Raw genomic sequence first — 21,248 nt, 5'->3', positions numbered from 1 at the left:
GCCAAATCCAAGTCATGACATCAAGGCTTACTCTTATACTCTCTTTTAAGAGTTGTATAGGTTTATTTCCAACATTTAGATATTTGATGCATTTTAAGTTAATTTTTATGCATAGTGTGAAGTTAAAATCCAGCTTTATCCTTTTGCATGTGGCTATCCAGTTGTTCCAGCACAGTTTGTTGAGTAGACTATTCTATTCCTATTGGGTAGTCTCAAAACCTTGTTGAAAATCAATTGGTCCTGGATCGATGGGTTTATTTCTGGGATCTAAATTTTATTCCATCAATCTATGTGTCTAGCTTTGCGCCACTACAATATTGTCATGATTACTCTTGCTGTTCATCAAGCTTTGAAGTTGAAGTGTGCTTCTTCTTAACTTTGCTCTTTTTCAATATTTTCTTTTGTATTCTGAGCCTGTGCAATTTTATATGTATTTTAGAATCCGCTTATCAATTTCTACAAAGTCAGTTGAGATTCTGATAGAGATTTCATTGAATCTACAGGTTAGTTTGGGGAGTTATGCCATTTTAACAATATTGAGTCTTCTAATTCATGAACATGAATGTTTTTCCAATTTTTTAGCTCTTTTTTAATATTTTTCAACAATATTTGTAGTTTTTAGAGTTAAAGTTTTGCAATTACTTGATGTCTCTTTTTAAAGATTTTATTACATTTGATACAATTATAAGTGGAATATTTTATTTTCAATGGTACAATATTTATTGTACCTATTTACCTAAATATTTTAATGTATAAAATTTGTGTCAAAACATCAATATGCAATAATTTTCTCAGCACTCAAAATTTTAATATGTATTGAAGATTCTTGACCAGATAATGTGTAAAGAGAAGACAAAGAATATGAAAATAACTTACAACAAATTTCTAAGCCTCTTCATTTTAAAATTAGTGACATGAAAATATGATTTACAATATACATTTGCCATTACAGAATAGATAAAAAAATAGTTCCTATAACAAAATTAATTCATTTTACTTATCAAAATTTTTTAGCATAAGTATGAAAATATTCAGATTCTTATGGACATGTATGCAGAAGTTTCTTTTGGACAATATTTTTGCTGTTTATAAAACTGCATATATTATTTATATCTATCATACAGTCTTTTCAGACTATATATTCAGTTTAAGTTGAAAATTTTAAAAATATATATTAGATATTACTATATAAAGTAATTATAGGATAAGTATTTTGATTTCATGGTGCCCAAGTATTTATGAAGAAAATTTACTTATTAAACTTTAAAATAACTACATATACTTTGATATTTCTTTTGTTTATTTTTATCCTCACACAAAGATATGTTCATTGATCACACAAGGATATGTTCATTGATTTTTAGAGGGAGAGGAAGGGGAGAGAGATGTGAAAGAGAAACATTGAAGGGTTGCATCCCTCACATACCCTGACCGGGGATTGAACCCTCAACCTAGCTATGTACCCTGATGGAGAATCTCACCAGTAACCTCTTGTTGTACAGGACGACACTCCAACCACCTGAGCCACCCAACCAGAGCTGATATTTCTTGTATATCTACATGTTCCAGAACTTTTGAAAAAAATTACATTTATAGGAAGAAAAATTGAACTCTGAGTTGACAATTATTTATGATTCCTCAAATGGCTCTTTCACAACATAAGGAGCTACATGAAAAGATGAAAAGCCTAGCTTCGCTTGTATAGCAACTTGATAAGCAACTAGGAATGCCAGATGTGTAATAAAAAATAGAATATTCTACTTTAAAGGCAGAAGACAAGTCAATGAATAACATGGACACAACTAATCATAAGTTATTTACCCTAAAAATATATGAACCTGCCCGGCCGTGCGTGGCTCAGCGGTTGAGCGTCAACCTAAGATCCAGGCGATTGGGGTTCGATTCCCAGTCAGAGCACATGCCCGGGTTGCAGGCTCGATCAATGACTCTCTCATCATTGATGTTTCTATCTCTCTCTCTCCCCCTCCTTTCCTCTCTCTGAAATCAATAAAGATATATTTAAAAAAAAAAAAGTAAACACAGAAGTAATTTTGGTCCTCACTGGATTCCACAATTATATGTTCATTTTCAAAAATAATATAATATTTTATGTTCATTGAAATTTTAATATTCTTATTATATACATAAAAATAACTCAAATATTTATTTTACTTAATACATATTTCACTCTGTATTTAAATTTCCTTTAAGAAAGTTTTCTTGATCCAATAGTAGGGAGCTTTTTTTCAAATATAGCAAAATGTTTCTGTACAACTAATTACGTGCAATTTTCCTTCTGGCAACACTATAAATACTTAGTCATTTAATCTTCATTGTTCACACTCCAGGGGTGATTCTTAAGTTATCTCACATTATGTAAGTATTAACTCCATAGTATTTCCTGGATTCCATTTGTTGTCATAGCCAGGACATCATGAAATCCAGTACTTAGGCAATACATATGTCGAAAGTATGCCTCTTTTTCCACTTGAATTGTTAAATTATTTATTCCAGCATCATTAAGTATCCCTGTAACCTGCTGTACTATTCTTTGTTCCAGCATATCAGATGTCACCTGTATATGAATGGTTTCTGCCACAATACTGGCCAAATGATGCCAAAAATGAGTATTTCAGTATCATATTAATCCTTCAATTTTCTGTGTCTTTTGCTAAAGCAAGATGCAGTTCTTTTTCATATTCTGGTGGCAGTCTCAGAAGTAGAACCTGACAGGCATCTTTAATCAGTGGAACAACACTGAGAAATATTAATATAGCAATAAAAAGAGAACAGAGGGGATCAGCAATAAGCCATCCAAACTCCTGCAGTACTGCCAAGTGCGTCTGCCAAAACACGTAGAAATACACCCCTCATGCTAGTATTCATGACTCTGCCTGCAAATATGTGGCTGTTACTGTGCCCATGGTCTCTGGGTCCATGCATATGTTGTGAATGGCTGTGATCAGATGAGTGACAGCTCTCTTGAGAAGCTCAATGGGTATGGATATGGCATGGCTAAAGACACAGATACCAATAAGGTTTACTATTAACCCTCCAACTGAGACTGGTGTTAACATGTGTTTGTCTGATCTAGCCATGGACTCCATAAACACACAAAAAAGCTACTACCATTATAAAAAAAAAAAGTCCATTAATAAATCCAGAGAGAATTTCTATTTGGTCATACCCATAGGATAAAATCCTATTTGCTTTCCATCTACTCATTAAAGCTATAAAATATCCCATGCAAAGCAGTCAAAGAGCATATGAAGTCCATATAAGATCAGACTCAGACTGTTGGTCAACATGTCATAGAATAATTCCACAAGGTAAAAAGTATATTCAAACACAAGAAGTGAAATATCTGTCTAGAGTCATTTCTCTCAAGAATTTGTATTAGTGATTCTTTAATAAACCTAGGGATCAATTGGGAACTATGCTGAAAAGCATCACCCATAAAGTTATAAAGAGATGTTTCTTCAGGAGAATATCTAATTAGGCTACCTTTCTGTCATCTCTTAGAGGGAGATAAGATATTAGCAGACAAAATGAAGAATATAGTGCTTAGTACCAATCCTCTGGATAAGACGTGTTCAGTGCTTTCCTTGTGTGCTGCTCTGTTCATAGCCCAAAACTGGTCTGTTGTTGGATGCATCCAAAAATTTCCAAAATTTGAGCACTAACAAAAATGGGGAAGGATCCATAGCAGGCACATTTGGAAACTTCCATTTTGACTGAACAATGGAATCAACATAGAAAATCCAGGATCATGTCAAAAATGATAATCCAATGTTGTGAAAGGCACAATGAGAGAAAACCAAGACTCAGTTATACTCTCAGTTGTCACAGAAAGAACAATAACCCGTGGTCACAAGGGAAGCACAGAAACAAGATGGGATAAAGCTTGAAGATGTTTGGCTCCACCACCATCAATAGAGAGCTTTCTGGAAGCTGTATGAAAACCAACTTTACAACACAAAGCCAGTACTAGCAACAATACTCCATTCTTGTGATCTGCCACCTCTAAGAAGGCAATGGCTGTATAAGCATGTGAGTTAGAGCACTGTCATGTCTTTCAGGGTGTTCAGCCATTTTAACCATGAGATTATAATGTCAAAAAGCAATAAGCAGATCACAGCAATAACGAAAAAAGCAGCCCCCTTGTCTTTACTGGTCCTTCTCCATAACTGTTGTCAGTGGAAACAGGGCTCTTTCATGATGTCACGAGCAAAGCATTTCAGGGACTTACACATTGGAGGATGAGGTGTAGTGGTGAGATTTATTGGAGCTGGAGCAAACAGAATGGACTCTCCCTAGATTCCCAGTGTCTCATCCACAACCAGGAGGCTGAGCTACTTCCAGCTGTGGAGGAAGTCCAGCCTTGTTTTCACCAAGCCCAGAAGGGTCAGTGTCCAGAAATTCTTTGCCATTGGTCTGGCATTGGCAGGGCATCTGCAGCTTTCATAGTTCAGTTCAGTCCATGTGAAAGTTTGGTCTAGCTCAGTCTCCTTCCCTGACCAGCTAGCTTTGTCTCTGTTCCTGGCTGCACTCTGGCTGGTACTGTGCTGCTGCACCCAAGCCCACATTTGGGACTGCACTTGGAGCCCATGCTTGGGCCTGCATGGCTGCTAGGCCCAGGCAGCTGCTGCAGACCCAAGTTTGGAGGTGCATGGCTACTACAGAGAGAATGTGTGAAGTGGTGAACAAGTGAGAGAGCACATGCTATCCAGAGGGACATTGCTAAGCTTTGATTATATTACCCTGGGCTTGGGAAAAGTTAAGTTTTCTTTCAAACTAACCAATCTCTTTTCAGGCTCTTAGAGGGGTCTGTATTGGGTCCTCCCTCTATACAATCCCTTTCCTAGATCTTCTAGGATTTAGTGTCCCTTACCCAATCTGGTTCTTTTACCAGATTAGATACCTCTCATTTATAATCACCATTTTGTCTCCTACTGCACATGCCTCAAAGTAGAAGGACCATCCCCTGCCCCATCTTGTTTCCTACTGTGCATGCTTCAGTAGAAGGACCTCCACCTGAGTCATTTATGAGAACTGACAAGTGGTTCCCTTGGGAGATTGGAAAGCTGGTCCTTCTTATCTACAGGTGGGGGTGGGGGGTGCAGAGAGATGTTAATCCCCTTGGCAGGGATTCAGCTAACCTCTGGGGTGTCTGAAGCTATAATTTACAGACCTAAGCCCACTTAAATATAGCTTCCAGATGCAGTCAGGCTCAGTCAGTTTAGCTCTCTTCTCTTTTGTTAACTCCTAGTTGCCTATGCTAACAGAACTAGTAAGCAAAACACTGAGTAGTGAGATGACAACAAATATCACTCTGTTCAAACAGCAGCAAACGCCTTAGTGGTCCACAAAGATTGAGGCAAAAAAAACCACAAGAGTGAAATGATACACTTAGCAACTGCATGTTTAAATATTTTGATCCATTGGTGTTTGGTAATACTTTTTCCAGAAGATTTTGTTGTTTTGAAACAACAAAAACAATGCAGTTCCAAGTTTTAATATAAAAATAAAATGAACAGTGTGAACTGCTTTTAGGAGATCATATGATTCAAAAAGTCTCACTGCCTTCAAAAATTTACTGAAACACAATAAAACAATATATTTCTTTAATCCAAAACTGGGCACATCCACTGGCCCAATGCTGCTTCTGCTACCACCTGGCCATCTAGGACATTCCTGCTTCATTTCTCCTCCATCCCAGGGTTCAGGAGCTACCACTGTTGCCCCTGCATGAGGGTCTCCTCATGTCTCACTGCTGCCAGTGGAACAGTGGGTGCAAGCGTATCAGTCTCCCATAGCAGTGACCTTGTGGGGTCAACACAGGCCCACCAGAGTCCCCAGAACTGGCTCACAAGCACAATCATGTCGGGACTAGGCTGTAGGAAGCTCAGTCAGTGCAAGGTTGCCAGAAAGCACACCAGACCAGATGTTGCCAGGCCAGGTCACTGGGCCCAGAGGCCCTCACTCTTGTGGGAGTGCCCAGCACTATGCCTCCTAAGTGGGATATTTTAAATTTTCATATGGAGAAAAGATGGCAGCGGCCTGAGTGGAAGCTACACTGACACTCTCCCAGGACCAAACTGAAATTACAACTAAAATACAGAAAAACCATCCTGAATAATCAACTGCAACTGAAGACAAGCTGGAGAGCAACCTCATAACCAAGGAGGAAAAGTGGGGACCACATAAAGACTGGTAGGAAGTGTGAAGGCTCCAGAGGGCTGGCCAGGCTCCCATAAGCAGCAGCTGAAGGTCCAGAGGGATATCTCAGCTGTGGGGGGTTCCTACTGAGGAATCTGGGGACTAAACCCCAGGCTTGGCTTCATAGCCAAGAGCACCAGAACTGAGAAAGGTGCCCACATAACATCTGACTGTGAAAAGCAGCCCGGTTTCTGTCTGCCAGGGAGAAACAGCTGGCAATGCAGGCATCCCCTAAAAGAGTCAACACATGATGTTTCGTGTGTAGCCACTCACCTTGGGCTCCAGCAGAGGGAGAGAAGAGTGGACTGGAGCTGTGTGAGAGAAGTCTAGGGTTGTGGGCTCTTGAGATAGAGCTTAGAGGGCACCCCTCTGGATTCCTATGCTGAGTCATTCCTCCATACTGTGAAGGACATCTTTCTCAGGCAGACATATTGATGCTTTTGCCTGGGAGGGAAGCAATTGCCTCACCCTGCTGGAAAACCTCTTACCCCACCCAATAGAGTTTCTACAGCCTGAAGCTCATTAAAAGAATCAGATTAATTAGCTTGCAGGCAGGGGCAGACCTCAGAGTGCTTTGAGTCTTTGCCTGATCTGCTTCTGGACCCAGGACCTGGAAAAGCAGACTCTAGTGTGCATCTTGATCTTGTCCAACCGCTCCCAGCCCCAGCAGAGGGGACCTCAAGCCGAGGGTTGTTGATAGCTCCAAGCAGGGTACTCAGGGCAGTCACAAACTGCGTCTGACATCAGCCTGCACCAGAGACCCTTCAAAAGGACTGAAAGTACTAGCAGATCTATCTAATACATAGAAACAAACCCAAACAGGCAGCCAAAATGGGGAGACAAAAAAACAAGACCCAAATGAAAGAACAAGAGAAATCTCCAGAAAAAGAACTAAATGAAATGGAGGTAAGCAATCTATCAGATACAGAGTTCAGAATACTGATTGTAAGGATACTCGACAGCATGAAAAAATATATGGAAACTATGAAGGAAATTAAAGATGACATAGGAGAAATAAAGAATACATTGGAAGGAATAAACAGTAGGTCAGAAGAGGCAGGGATCAGATCAGTGAATTAGAAGACAGGGTAGAAAAAAATCAGAGATCCAAAAAGAAAAAACAATTTAAAAAAAGGAGGATAGTTTCAGGGAGCTGTGGGACAACATGAAACGTAACAATATTCCTATTATAGGAGAACCCAAAGGGGAGAAAATTAAGGGATAGGGAATTTGTTTGAAGAAATAATGGCAGAAAACTTCCTTAACCTGCTCAAGGAAAAAGTCACATAAGTTCAGGAAGCACAGAGAGTCCCAAGCAAGTGGAATCCAAAGAGAGGCCCATGGCCATTTTATCATAAATAAAATGCCAAGAATTCAAGACAAAAAGAGAACATTAAAGGCAGCTAGAGAAAAGCAGTTTGTTACTTACAAAGGAGCTCCCATAAGGCTGTCAGATGACTTCTCATTCTCTTCTCTACAAGCCAGAAGAGAACGGCATGAAGTATTCAAGGTAATGCAAAACAAGGATCTGAAACCAAGATTACTCTATCCAGCAAGACTATCATTCAAGATAGGTGGTGAAATAAAGAGCTTCCCAGACAAAGGCTAAAGGAGTTTATCACCAACAAACCAGCATTGCAGGAAATGTTAAAGGAAATGCTGTAGTTAGAAGTAGAAATAGAGAGAGAGAGAAACATAAGTATAAAGAATTAAAGTGGCAATAGATAAGTGTCTATCAATAATAACCTTAAATGTAAAACAAGTCTCTGCAAGTTCAAGGAGATTGAAATCATATCAAGCATCTCAGATCACAATGGCATGAAATTAGAAATCAAATACAGTAAAAACACTCAAAAACATTCAAACACATGGAAGCTAAATAATATGTTATTAAAATGATTAACTTACCAATAAGATTAAGAACAAAATAAAAAACTTCCTGGAAACAAATGAAAATGAACACACAGCAATCCAAAATCTATGGGGCACAGCAAAAGCAGTCCTAAGAGGAAAAAGTTTCATACCACTACAGGCCTACCTCAAAAAGCAAGAAAAATGTTTAGTAAACCTATCCCTACAACTTAAAGAATTAGAAAGCTCCCCTGTGAAGCTGTCCAGACCAGGGCTTTTGTTTGCTGGGAGGTTTTTTTTATTACTGCTTTGATTTTATTAGTTGTTATTAGCCTATTCATGTTTTCTGATTCTTCCTGGTTCAGTTTTACATGATCTCACTATATGTGGAATCTAATAAACAAAATTGACTAAGGAACAAAATAGATCCAGACACATAGAAGCATGAAACAGACTGGTGAATCTCAGTGGGAAAGCAGGGGTGTGGTAGTGAATGGGAAGAGATTACTCAAAGAATTTATATGCATATATGCATAACCCACGGACACAGACAATAGTGTGGTTAAGGCCTTGGTGGGGGGAGATGCAAGGTGGAATGGGTCAATGGGGAAAAATAGGGGGTATATCTGTAATAATATCAACAATAAAGATAATTTAAAATAAAATAACATTTCATACAGAAATACATGACTTTTATGTATTGCTATTTTAACTGTTCCTTGCTGAACTATATTATAATTCTAATAATTAAATTAGTTCTAATAAGATATAAAAGTAGATTCTTTAGGATTTTCTCTATACAAGGTCATCATGCCATCTGCAAAAAGAGATAAGTTTAAGTGTTCACAATCTAGATGCTTTTTTATTTCTTACTCTGGTCTAATTGTCACAGCTTGAATCTCCAGTGCAAAGTTGAGTAGAAGTGATTAGAGTGGAAATTGTTCCAGATCTTGTGGACAAAGCATTCAATCTTTAACAATTAAGTATGGTGTTAGCTCTGTTACTCATAGATGTTCTTTATACAGTTTTTCTCCTTTCATCTTTTAAGTAACTTAAAAGCAATTGTATAAAATAAATTATATTCAATATATTTTGGGGCTTATAACATATAGAAATGTAATTATATGTAATATTTTTATCAATAAGCACAAAAGAAGTCAGTCAGAGCAAAGCAGTTTGTATGAAAGAAATTACTACAGATTGTAAAGCAAAAATTATAAAATTATATAAATGTATCTTTTATTTGGAACATTAATAGATGTAGTATATATAATAATACTACAAAAAGGAGGAAAATGAAGTCCAGATTACCAATTATTTCTTTCATAGGTCATGCTTTTGATGAATCTAAAACATCATTGCTGTCCTCAAGGTTATATAGATTTTCTTCTATTTTCATGGTTGTACAGATATTATCTTCTAGGAGTTTTGTAATTTTATGTTTTAAATTTTGTGATCCATTTTGAATTAATTTTTATGAAGAGCATAAGATCTGTGTCTAGAGTCTTTTTTTTTTTTTTTTTTTTTGTATGTGGTTGTCCAGTTGTTTCAGCACCACTTGTTAAAGACTATCTTCGCTCTATTTTATTGCCTTTGCTCCTTTCTCAGTGATCAGTTGACTGCATTTGTGTGGGTGTGTTTCTGAGATCTGTATTCTGCTCCATTGATGTATGTGTTTATTTTTATGCCAACACCAGACTGTTTTGATTTCTATCACTTTATAATGTCTTGAAGTCATATAGCATCAGTCTTCTAATTTTGTTTTTCTCTTTTAATTTTTTTTTTTTTACTATTCTGGGTATTTCATCTCTCTATATGAACTTTAAAAGTTTGTTCACACCCACAAAATAACTTGCTGAGATTTGAATTGATATTGCAGTGAGTCTATAGATAAAGTTGGGGAGAACTGACATCTTGACAATACTGTCTTACTATTTATGGATATAGAATATCTTTCCATTTATTTAATTCTCCTTTGATTTCTTTCATAAAAGCTTCGTAGTTTTTATCACATAGATCTTGTACATACTTGGTATTGAATTATAGGTAAGTATTTTATTTTAGGAACTACTAATATAAATAATATTGTTTTTAATTTCAAATTCCACTTGTTCTCTGCTGGTATATAGGAAAGTTATTTACTTCTGTATATTAACCTTACATTCTACACCCTTGCTATTTTCACATATTAGTTTGAGGAGTTTTGTGAATTCTTTTGGATTTTCTACTTCAATGATCTTGTCATCTGCAAACAAAGTTTTCTTCCTTCTCAGTCTATATACCTTTTATTTTATTTTCTTGTCTTACTGCATTAGCTAGAATTTCACTGGTACTTTTTTTAGTGTGTGTGAATACAAATTAACATTTGGGGTCATCTTCTTTCAGGCTGAAGAACTTTCTTCAGTATATTTTATATATATGTTTTCTATTGTGGAAGGCAGGTCTGCTAAACAGAAATTTTTGTTTTATTATATTGGAAACTTTTCTATTTTGCTTTCACTTTGGAAAGATAGCTTTGTTGAATATAAGATTCTTGGTTGGCAGTTTTATTTTTTCTTTGAGATCATTATACTATATGTTTTCCCGCTGTCTTCTGGCTTCCATTGTTTCTATTGAGAAGTTAACTCTTAATCATATTAGCTTTCCCCTGAGATTAATGAGTTTTCTTTTAACTTGCTGCTTTCAAGACTTTCTCCTTGCCTTTAACTTGCAGTGGTTTTACTAAGATGTGTTAATATTTAGATCTCACTTTGTTTATGGTAGTTGGAGATTGTTGGGTTTTCTGCATGTGTAGTTGTTTTTCAGTAAATTTAGGAAGCTCTCAGCAATTATTTCTTTTAATAATTTTTGTGTTCCTTTTTCTCTATTTCTGATACTCTCATTATATTTTGTACTGGTTAATGCTGTCTCACATTTCTTTAAGATCATCTTCATTTTTCTCATTTTTTTCCCTGTTCTTTGTTTTGCATAATCTCTGTCCATATACTTCAAGTTTGCTTATTCTTTTTTCTGAAAGTTCAGATCTACTGGTGAGTCCCTTATGTTAATATATTTTTGGTAAAACTTCCAAACTACCAGAAGTGGAAACAATGGGATTATTAAAAGGCAAGCAAGAAAGGAGAGAAAATTTAAACATAAAACTTTCAGGACAAATAGACAAAATAAGAGCTTTAAGTCAAAACATATGACTAATTACATGAATATAAATGATTAAATGCTTCAATTAGAAGACAGTGAATATCAGACAAAAAAAAAAGACACACAAACTAGATGCTGTTTGTAATAGATGTAAGCAATCAGAAAGGTAGAAAGAGAAAGTTCAGACTAAAATCTCTTAACATAATTATTCAATATTGTAGTGTTATTTTCCTCCTAAGGATATTATATATATGTGTGTGTCTGTGTGTGTGTGTCTGTGTATATATTTGAACATTTTTGTTATATATTAATTTGAATGTTAATTTGAACATATTAATAGATTTACTTGAATATATTAATTTGAACATTTTCCTCTTAATTGTAAAGAGTTTTCAAGGTATGACATTCCTAGTATTTGGAGTTGTTTGAATTTTGAGTTACCTAATAACTGAATGAAAAAACTATTTTGTCAGTTACTAAAGGCAATGTGATTCCAGCATTTGTATTGGCCCAATATGCATTTAAAAGGCTACAGGGACTATGATTGCTATTTCATGTTATTTTTTATTGATCGTGCTAATAAAGTTTAAGATCCAAGGTGATGCATATAAAATTTTAATGAAGCAAAAAATGTTACCATTGTTTCCTTTCAAATTATCTAGAAGTACATATGTACTAAGGAATTAATATTTTATAAAAAAAAAACAAGTTAAAACACCAGGGCAAGGCTTTGGGCTAGGCATTTTCTGTTAGCTCATTTAGTCCTCACAACGGTGCTATAAGGTATCTATTTCCATTAAACATGAGATTAAAAAATAAATTGCTGAAGGTTCCACCAAGGGTTATGAATCCAGAGTGATGGCAAACTCTGAACCGCACGCTTTCTTTTCCATTGCTGTTGATACAATAAAAAGGCCTTATCCTTCAAATTTCTCTCTGAAGCAGGAAAATAATTCTCTGCAAGATCACCTCCTCTCCTTTCTTAGAATACTGCTTAATCTTTATAATTTCTAATTTAGACTAACAGCTTCCTGCTGTTATTATAATTAATGATTAATCTGAAATGAGTTACTTCTCCTGTTTCCTAGTGTATTAATTTCAGGTGTTATTTCCTGAATTTGACTTATCCCCATTCAGGGGGCTTAAAGCCTCTATGTAGAAGATGAAGGAAAATGATTCAGATTTCAGATCTCTAGGATTCCTTTTGTAAGGGGACTGGCAGCAGTGAGAAAAAAGTTGAGTGTACATGATTCTTGGTGGGCTCCTGAAAATGAGTTAATTGAGCAATGAGTATTCATCAGGAATACACCCATATTAGCTATTAAGAGTGCTAACCTCCATAGAACTAACCTCAAGGTCTCTCCTCACTTTGGACTCAGGCTAACTGTCTGGCACATTTGGTAATTTGGCTCTGGTTCTCCAGCACAGGGTATTGTGTAGCTCTGTCTGACCTGCAGCCAGGAGCACAAAGTTTGGCACCACAGGTGGATCCAGTGGTCTATAGAAGCACTAGAGTCTCAGGATATCTAGGGGGAAGGGGTGGGGTAACTCTAGCGCATGCGCATGAGAACTGTCAGGGTGGAACTGCTGCTGAGAGGGGCTGGTGGAGCAAGTAAAGTTGGATGCCAGTTGCTGGAACCCCTGCAGAAAATGACTAAGCAAGCAGCATGCACACTCATGTTGCAGGGATGGCGCTGGCCAGTAATTTCAGAGATGACGGCTCCGTGGAGGTATTGAATGTGAGAGCTTGCTTAGCCCTAATGTCTTGTTTCAGGAATAAAACAGAAAATGCGGAGACTAGGTCCGTTTTCGGTGGGTTGCTGCCTTCCATGTATGTATCATCCTCAGGAGAGTAGCCCAAACTCTGCTGTAAACCCTCCAGCTCCTTTCCCACATGCCTGGAGGTGGCAGTAGAAGCAACCAAGATAACGTTTTACCTTCCCCCAACCCTTCCCCTTGTTCCACTCCCCTCCAACCCCACCCTCACTCTCACCCCCACCCCCACCCCCAACTGAAAGGGCCAGATCTGTGCCCCACCCCTGCCTGTCTGCCTGCTTGCAATGCAGACATGGCGGTGGGGGCAGGCCCAGGTGCACTTGAGGCTGGACCAGTTGATGGGCACCTCCTGGATGGTAAGTCCCTGTCAGTGCCTGAATATTTTCATATTAGTTACAGTAATTTTCAACTCCTATTTAGTTTTATTTATATCATTTTATCTTTATATATTCTATTTGATGCAATAGTCTCATTATGACTTCCTTTGCTTTTATAAACATGGTCTCCATTAGTTCTGAGAACATGTTTATAACGGCTATTTTGAAGTCTTTCTCTGATAAATCTGACATTTTGTCACCCTTATAGACAATGTCTGCTTTTTTCTTTTTCTTTTTAATTGTGGGTCACACTTTGCAGGGGAAGAAATACTTTTCCTCTACTATTTTAGGTTCAGTAACTGAGCTTGTGAATTTAACTGGAAAAAAAAAAAAAAAGGCAAATTAACAATGTTACATAGGCACTAAGTCTGAGCACCCAGCAGATGGCCACTTCAGAGGGCTGGGCCATGCTGCAGAGTGGATACGGGTGCGCTGGGATCCAGGGATGCTCCTGTGGACTCCAACTGGCTTCCCTGAATGTGCAGACCATGTTTAGCCTCAAGAGGAGGGCTGAGGGCTACAGCATCTCTAGGCTTCCTGATGGCAGGTCCTGCAGCCACACCCCCTCCTTACAGTAGACAGTGAGGGAGTCTCCCCCATTGGCCAAGATGGCACCAAAAGCTAGTAAGATAAATGGATAGAAAAAATGCCCTCCCATCGCTAACCCTATAAGAACCAAAGGCTTGAGCAAGAAAGGGATATGGTCTTTGAGATGGAGTCCACCATTTTCCCAGATTTGGCACCTGAATAAACCTCTTTCCTTTTGCAGCAGCACCTGTCTCATTAGTTTGGCTTGCTTTGTGGCAGGCAGTCGAGCCTGTGTTTTAGGCTACAATAAGAGAAAATGAATCCTTTGTATGCACACAGGAAGTCTCACAGAAAAGAAATGAAAACACAAAAAAGGAGCTTAAACCCAAGGCCTTATGTAACATATTAATAAAGGGTAATAATATATAGAGAAGAGACTAGATAAGAACAAGTGGATTTGGGCTTCTGGTGGTCGGGTATGTTGTGGAAAGATTTTAAAATGTTTGATAAATAAGAGTTTTATAAGATGTCTTATGCAGACTCAAGTCATCTCAGGTGATAAGAATTGCCTCTGGAGTTTTTCTCTTTTCCTTGTATGGGACAGAAGAACATCTTTACAAATGTAAATTTCTTTTACAGATGAAAATTTTATGAGAACTCCTCCTTTGTTTGCAGTTTCTTAATTGTCTTCAGGTCAAAATAATCCTTATGACAAATTGGCGTATTTTGGGTAGTATATTCTCTTTTTTTAAAATGCATTTTTATTGATTTCAAAGAGAGGAAGAGGGAGAGAGAGATAGAAACATCAATGATGAGAGAGAGTCATTGATCCGCAGCATCTTGCCTGCCCCCTGCTGGAGATTGAGCCCAAAACACAAGCATGTTCCCTGACTGGGAATCAAACCATGACCTCCTGGTTCACAGGTCAGCTCTCAACTACTGAGCCACACCAGTCATGCTTGGGTAGTAAATTCTGATCTCCTTCACCTGTTTTTGCACATGTCATTATTTTTTGTTGGAAACTGGACACTTAACATGTTTTAGCACCTCGAGGAAATGGTCCTTGCTTAATTATTCTTTAGTGACTGGTTCAGTTATTTTAGTGATATCTAGTTCACCTTTCCATGGTATTCAGCCTCTGATGTTAATCCTCAGGGAGGCACAGACTTGGGTATACCTGTTTCCAAACTGAAGAGGTTCATTTGCCTGTGTGCATCAAAGCCTAATAAAATGAAAAGAGTTTTCAACAAAGAAAGTAAAGGTTTATTTAAGGAAATGGCACCTAGTCCTGAGGCACAGGTGAGCTAAGTAAGACTCTAAGACGCTGCTCCGGGACCCCCTCAACTCATTAGTCATGGTGACTAAGGGAGTTGGGGTTGTGGGCTCTACTGATGGGTTGGGGGCCAGAGTAGGAAGTAGTTGATCATTGCATCAGGTCCTGATGTCAGCCATTGTGTCTCTGGTTTGGTGAGGGTGTGGCGGGTAGTCATTTCACTTTCATTGACCTGGGGCTGAAACACAACTGAGGTCAAGATCTTAACTTTAGTTTGACCATAATTCTTTCCCTTGATCAACAGACCTGAGACTTTATTCTTAAAACTGATGAGAACCTGATGTCCTAAGGGCTAAATGATTAAGGGAGTGAATTTGCAGTATGTATGGTGTAGTAGACTGGATAAAGCTAGCTTGAATTAAAGAAAAGGTCATATTAAAGAAATGAAGTTCCTGTGTGGTTACATATCTTGAGATGACAGTATTTTTCAAAGACCTCAGTTCCTCTCTTTCTTTGACCATATCCAGTTGTTAAACTCTACTTATTGTGAGGTGATTGCTCAATTGTTTCCCATCATGCCCTAAGGCATAAATTCCTCTACAAATCGATTCAATCAAATTGTGCCTCTTTTAAAAAATAGTTTGTAAGTTTAGTGTTTGATGTATGCCTGGTTCCAGAAGAGATTTTCCCACAACTCTTTTACTAGTGTTCTCTTACATGTTAGTTTCCGCCCAAGTAAAATCTTTGATCCAGGACTCTATAGCTAGTGATAAGTACAATGTAAAGCACCTTTCTGAGAGACATCCCCAGCCTAGGAGCTGAATGCTTGGTGGAGAGAGTGACAGCTGATCTAGAGTTCCTTTGACTTGTTTCTACTGACATGAGAACATCACCTCATGAGCCAGGCTGACCAGAGTCCCGGTCTTCTCAGTATGCCACATCCAAGGTACAGCTTCCATTACATGAGTTAGGGCTGTGTGCAAGAAGTAATCCCCCACTTTTCAGCAGCACTCTTTTGGGACTTAGTCTTAGAAACATATAGCTGGGCACAGGAAGAAAAAGACTGATGCCCCCTGTTCCTCCTGAGAAGAATGCCCTGTGACTAAGGAGCTGGGAAGAGAGTGTGCCCTTATTCTTTGTGGCAGCTCTGCCTTGCTGTGCTGGGAGGAATAAAACAGCAATCTTGGTTCAAATACCATGGGCTCTCACTTTTCTTACTGAATCTTCATAAATTTTCTTGAATAAATCTTTCTTCATTTGTTCTTTGGCTTTAGCCTTTTTCATTTAATGTGTTGTTTTTTTTCTTTATACTTTTTCACAAGTTTTACTGGGGAGTGAGTCTTGAAGTTCTTCACAGATTTATGCTGGGAATCTCTGCTAGGATTTCTATTAATGACATGATATAGGGACCACTGTTCACTTTTTCTCATATAAATCACTAGTAGCTCCCACATCGTTTATTAAAAAGATATTCCTTGTATTCATTGTATTTCATTGGTGCATTTTTTTTAAAACAACTGAATGTTTTTTGTGAGTCTGTTCCTTATCTCTGTAATTCTGTTACTCTGTCAATCCTTAGGCCAGAATAACAAGCTTTGATTGCTGTAGCTTCATAGTATGATTTTAAATATGTGTTTGGGAAATATGATTAAAAACTAAATTTTCTACCAATGCTTTCTTTGTGGAGAAATCCTTTCTACAGTGGTAGCAGAGAAAGACAAGAGTTTTATTACTGAATAAGTATTAAACCAGAACGCAATTCACATCACACGCAATCTACTAAGAGAATGCAAATACAGAAAGGAATCCTACTTCCGTATATAGCCAAGCAAATACAACCCATTACATACATGTTTTCAAGATAATCAATAAATAGTCCTCAAGTAAGAACTTGACAGCATATATAATTTACACAACTTTATTATGGTAATTAGAGAGACCATCTAATTACCATAAAGTTAACTGGCTTTATTACCAGGAGAAACAAACATCTTCTGTCTATGTACTTACAACAGGAGATAGATTTGCAAATTGGACCAAAGTACCTAGCAGGGTTAGGCTCTTACCCTTTTGCAGGGACTATGATATAGAGACACAATCTACCTTAATATTTGCATTTCAAAAAATTGGCTCTCTGGTCCTGGAGTAAACGTTCCTGAATTGTGAGACTGGCAAGAAACTTATTTAGTTATTATAAAGATTCATATACATGTGAAAAGACAGAGAAAGAAATTCTGAGGAGAAGGGGAAGAAGGAAAAGTCTATTTTCTTATTTTCAACAGAAAGAATTAAGCTTCATATTTTTTATTTCAATTTGCCATTACATTTGTTAGTGCAAGTTATCCTAATTTTTTTCTTCACTACTTTTTTAGTTATTCTAGGTTATTTTAGTTCCCATAATATTTTTTGAATCAGCTTGTCAATTTCTCTAAACTGCCTGCTGGAATTTTAAGTGGGAATGTATTGAATCTATAGCTTAATTGTATCAATTACATTGATAAATGTCAATGACTTGACATCATATCAATTTTTCTCTTTCTTTTCCATGACATAGTGTATATTTCAATTTATTTAGGTCTTCTTTCATTTCTTTCAATAATGACTAGGACCAACACTGAAACACTGAATATAGGTTATAAAAGCAGATATTTATGTATTTCCATATTTGTTACAGTGGGTGGAAATATTATAATTTACCATTAAGTTCATGTTTTTTATTTTAAGTTTTTGTTTTATTTCAAGTGGAAAATTCTCTTACATTTATTAAATGGTCCTTATGTTTAGAAAGCTAATTATTTTATATATTAATTTTGTGAACAAACATTCTACTGAATGGTCTTATTGTTCCCTAGCATTTTGTAATTAACTCTTTTGGGCTTAGCAGGAATGCAATTTTATTATCTACAAATAAATACAATTATTTTTGTTCATTTCAAATGTTTATGCATGGTTAGTTCTTCTCCTTAACTGCATTTTTAGGACTTTCAGAATTAAAATGCAGTAATCATCCCTGACTGTAATGAATATGCTTCTAGTAACTTCTTTTTTGCCCATTATTTTCTAGTTAATTGTTTCTCCATTTTGTAGGTTGACTATTTATACAGAAGATGATATCAACAAAAGAAAAATTTGAAATAAAAAATTTTTAAATGTAATAAATAAATTATAGTCATAATGGAAAACCAAAGTTTGAATAGCCATAGAAAACAATGTTTTTTATTTTATTTTATTTTTTATGTTATTTTATTTTATTATTTTATTTTAGGTTTTTCTTTCTTTTCAATTGTTGAAAATATTACAGATGTCTCCTTTTTTCCCCAATGATCCCTTATACCCACACCCACTCCCCGCCCTAGTCCCTCACCACACTATTGTCTGTGTCCTTGGGTTATGCATATATGCACATAAATTCTCGTGTAAATCTCTCTTCACAAACCCACCCTCCCCCACCTTCCCTCTGAGATTCGTCAGCCTGCTCCATGCTTCTATGTCACTAAATCTATTTTGTTCATTGGTTTATTATGTTTTTTAGATTCCACATATACGTGAGATCATGTGATGTTTGTCTTTCTCTGGCTACTTTAGCTTAGCATAATATTCTCCAGGTCCATCCATACTGTTTCAAAGGGTAAGAGATCCTTCTTCTTTACAGCTGCATAATATTCCATGGTGTAAATGTCCCACAACATTTTTATCCACTCATCTACTGATGGGCACTTGGGGCTGTTTCCAGAACTTAGCTATAGTAAATTGCACTGCTATGAACATTGGGGTGCATATATTCTTTCTGATTAGTGTTTCAGGATGCTTAGGATATATTCCTAGAAGTGGGATCATTGGGTTAAAAGGCAGCTCCATTTTTAATTTTTTGAAGAGCCTCCATACTGTTTTCCATAGTGGCTGCACCAGTCTGCATTCCCACCAGCAGTATACTAGAGTTCCACTTTCTCCACAACCTTGCTATCACATGTCGTTTGTTGATTTGTTGATGGTAGCCATTCTGACAGTTATGACGTGATACCTCATTGTGGTTTTAATTTGCATCTCTCTGATGATTAGTGACGCGAAACATATTTTCATATGTCTCTTGGCCATCTGTATGTCCACTTTAGAGAAGTGTCTATTCAGGTCCTTTGCCCATTTCTTAATTGGATTGTTAGTCTTCCTCTTGTTGAGTTATATGAGTTCTTTGTACACTTTGGAAATTAGCCCCTTTTCAGATACATCCTTGGCAAATATGTTCTGCCATACAGTGGGGTTCCTTTGTATTTGAGGTTGATTTCCTTTGCTGAGCAGAAGCATTTTAGTTTGATGTAGTCCAATTTGTTTATTTTTTCTTTTGTTTTTCTTGCCCTAGATGTATGGGTGAAAAATCCACTACGTGAGATGTCTGTGACTTTACTGCCTATGTTTTCTTCCAGGATTTTTATGGTTTTGCAACTTGCATTTAAGTCTTTTATCCATTTTGAATTTATTCTTGTGTATGGAATAAGTTGGAGATCCAGTTTCTTTTTTTTGATTTTTTTGCATGTACCTGTCCAATTTTCCCAACAACACTTATTGAAAACACTGCTTACTCCATTGTATGCACTTCCCTCCTTTGTCAAATAGTAACTGACCATAATTGTGTAAGTCTATTTCTGCGGTCTCTGTTCTGTTCCATTAATCTATATGTCTGTCGTTGTACCAATACTAAGCTGTTTAGATTACAATGGCTTTGTATTGTACTTTGATATCTGATAAAGTGATCCCTCCCACTCTGTTCTTCTTTCCCAAGATTGCTGCAGCCATTTGTTGGCTTTTTTGTTTCCATATAAGTTTTTGGAATATTTGTTCTAGCTCTGTAAAATATACTGTTGGTATTTTAATAGGAATTGCATTGAATCTATAAATTGCTTTGGGTAGTACAGACAGTTTAATGATATTAATTCTTTCAATCCATGAGCATGGTATAGTCTTCCACTTGTTTATATCTTCCCCTATTTCTTTTTTCAGTGTCCTGTAGTTTTCCAAGTACTTTTGTGGAGTCTTTAGGGTTTTCTATGTGCAAAATCATGACAATTTTACTTCCTCCTTTCCAATTTGGATACCATTTATATTTTCTTTCTGCCTAATGACTATGGCAACTATTTCCAGTACTATGTTGAATAAGAGTAGTGAAAGTGGACAACCCTGTGTTCTTCCTGTTTTTAAGGGAAATGGCTTTAGTTTTTTGACCACTGAGTATGATTTTGGGTATAAGTTTGTCATATATGGCTTTTATTATGTTGAGGTATGTTCCCTCTATTCTCACTTTGCTGAGAGTTCTTATCAAACGGTGCTGGATTTCGCCAAATGCTTTTTCTGCATCTATTGATATAATCATATGATTTTATTTCATTTTGTTTATGTGATGTTTCACGTTTATTGATTTGCGGATGTTGTACCAGCCTTGCATCCCCGGAATAAATCCCACTTGGTCATGATGTATGATCTTTTTAATGTATTGCTGGATCCAGTTTGCTAGTATTTTAGTGAGGATTTTAGTATCTATGTTCATCAGGGATATTTGCCTGTAATTTTCTTTCTTTGTAGTGTCTTTATTTGGTTTTGGAATTAGGATGATGCTGGCATCATAAAAATAGCATGGGAGTTCCCCCCCCCCCCCTTAAATTTTCTGGAATAGTTTGAAGAGAATAGGTGTTAATTCTTCTTTGAATGTTTGGTAAGACTTGCCTATAAATCCATCTAGTCCAGGGCTTTTGTTTGCTGGGAGTTTTTTGATTACTACTTCAATTTCATTAGTTGTTATTGGCCTATTTAGGTTTTCTGATTCTTCCTGATTCAGCTTTGGAAGATTGCATGTTTCTAGGAATTTGTCCATTTCACCCAAGTTGTCCAGTTTGTTGGCATATAGTTTCTTATAGTATTTTTACAATCCTTTGTATTTCTGTTGGGTCAGTTGTTATATCGCCTCTCTCATTTCTGATTTTATTTATTTGGGTCCTGTTTCTGTTTCTTGGTGAGTCTGGCTAAAGGTTCATCAATCTTATTTATCTTTTCAAAGAACCAGCTTTTCAAAGAACCAGTTCTTGGTTTCATTGATC

At 36.8% G+C, this 21,248-nt stretch overlaps 1 pseudogene across 1 annotated transcript; it reads right to left on the bottom strand.

Moving 5' to 3' along the window:
• Positions 1–2,799: 2,799 nt before the first annotated feature.
• Positions 2,800–5,703, bottom strand: LOC308550930 (proton-coupled zinc antiporter SLC30A5 pseudogene; annotated as a pseudogene). The gene is made up of 2 exons: positions 5,284–5,703; positions 2,800–4,187 (listed from the first exon to the last, which is right to left on the bottom strand). The product of its transcript is annotated as a proton-coupled zinc antiporter SLC30A5 pseudogene (transcript).
• Between the last annotated feature and the right edge of the window lie 15,545 nt (positions 5,704–21,248).

Source organism: Miniopterus schreibersii (genome assembly GCF_964146895.1).
Source record: "Miniopterus schreibersii genome assembly, chromosome: X".
Taxonomy (NCBI): domain Eukaryota; kingdom Metazoa; phylum Chordata; class Mammalia; order Chiroptera; family Miniopteridae; genus Miniopterus; species Miniopterus schreibersii.
The sequence above is the reverse complement of the archived record's forward strand: the minus strand, read 5'-3'. Positions and strand labels throughout refer to the sequence as shown.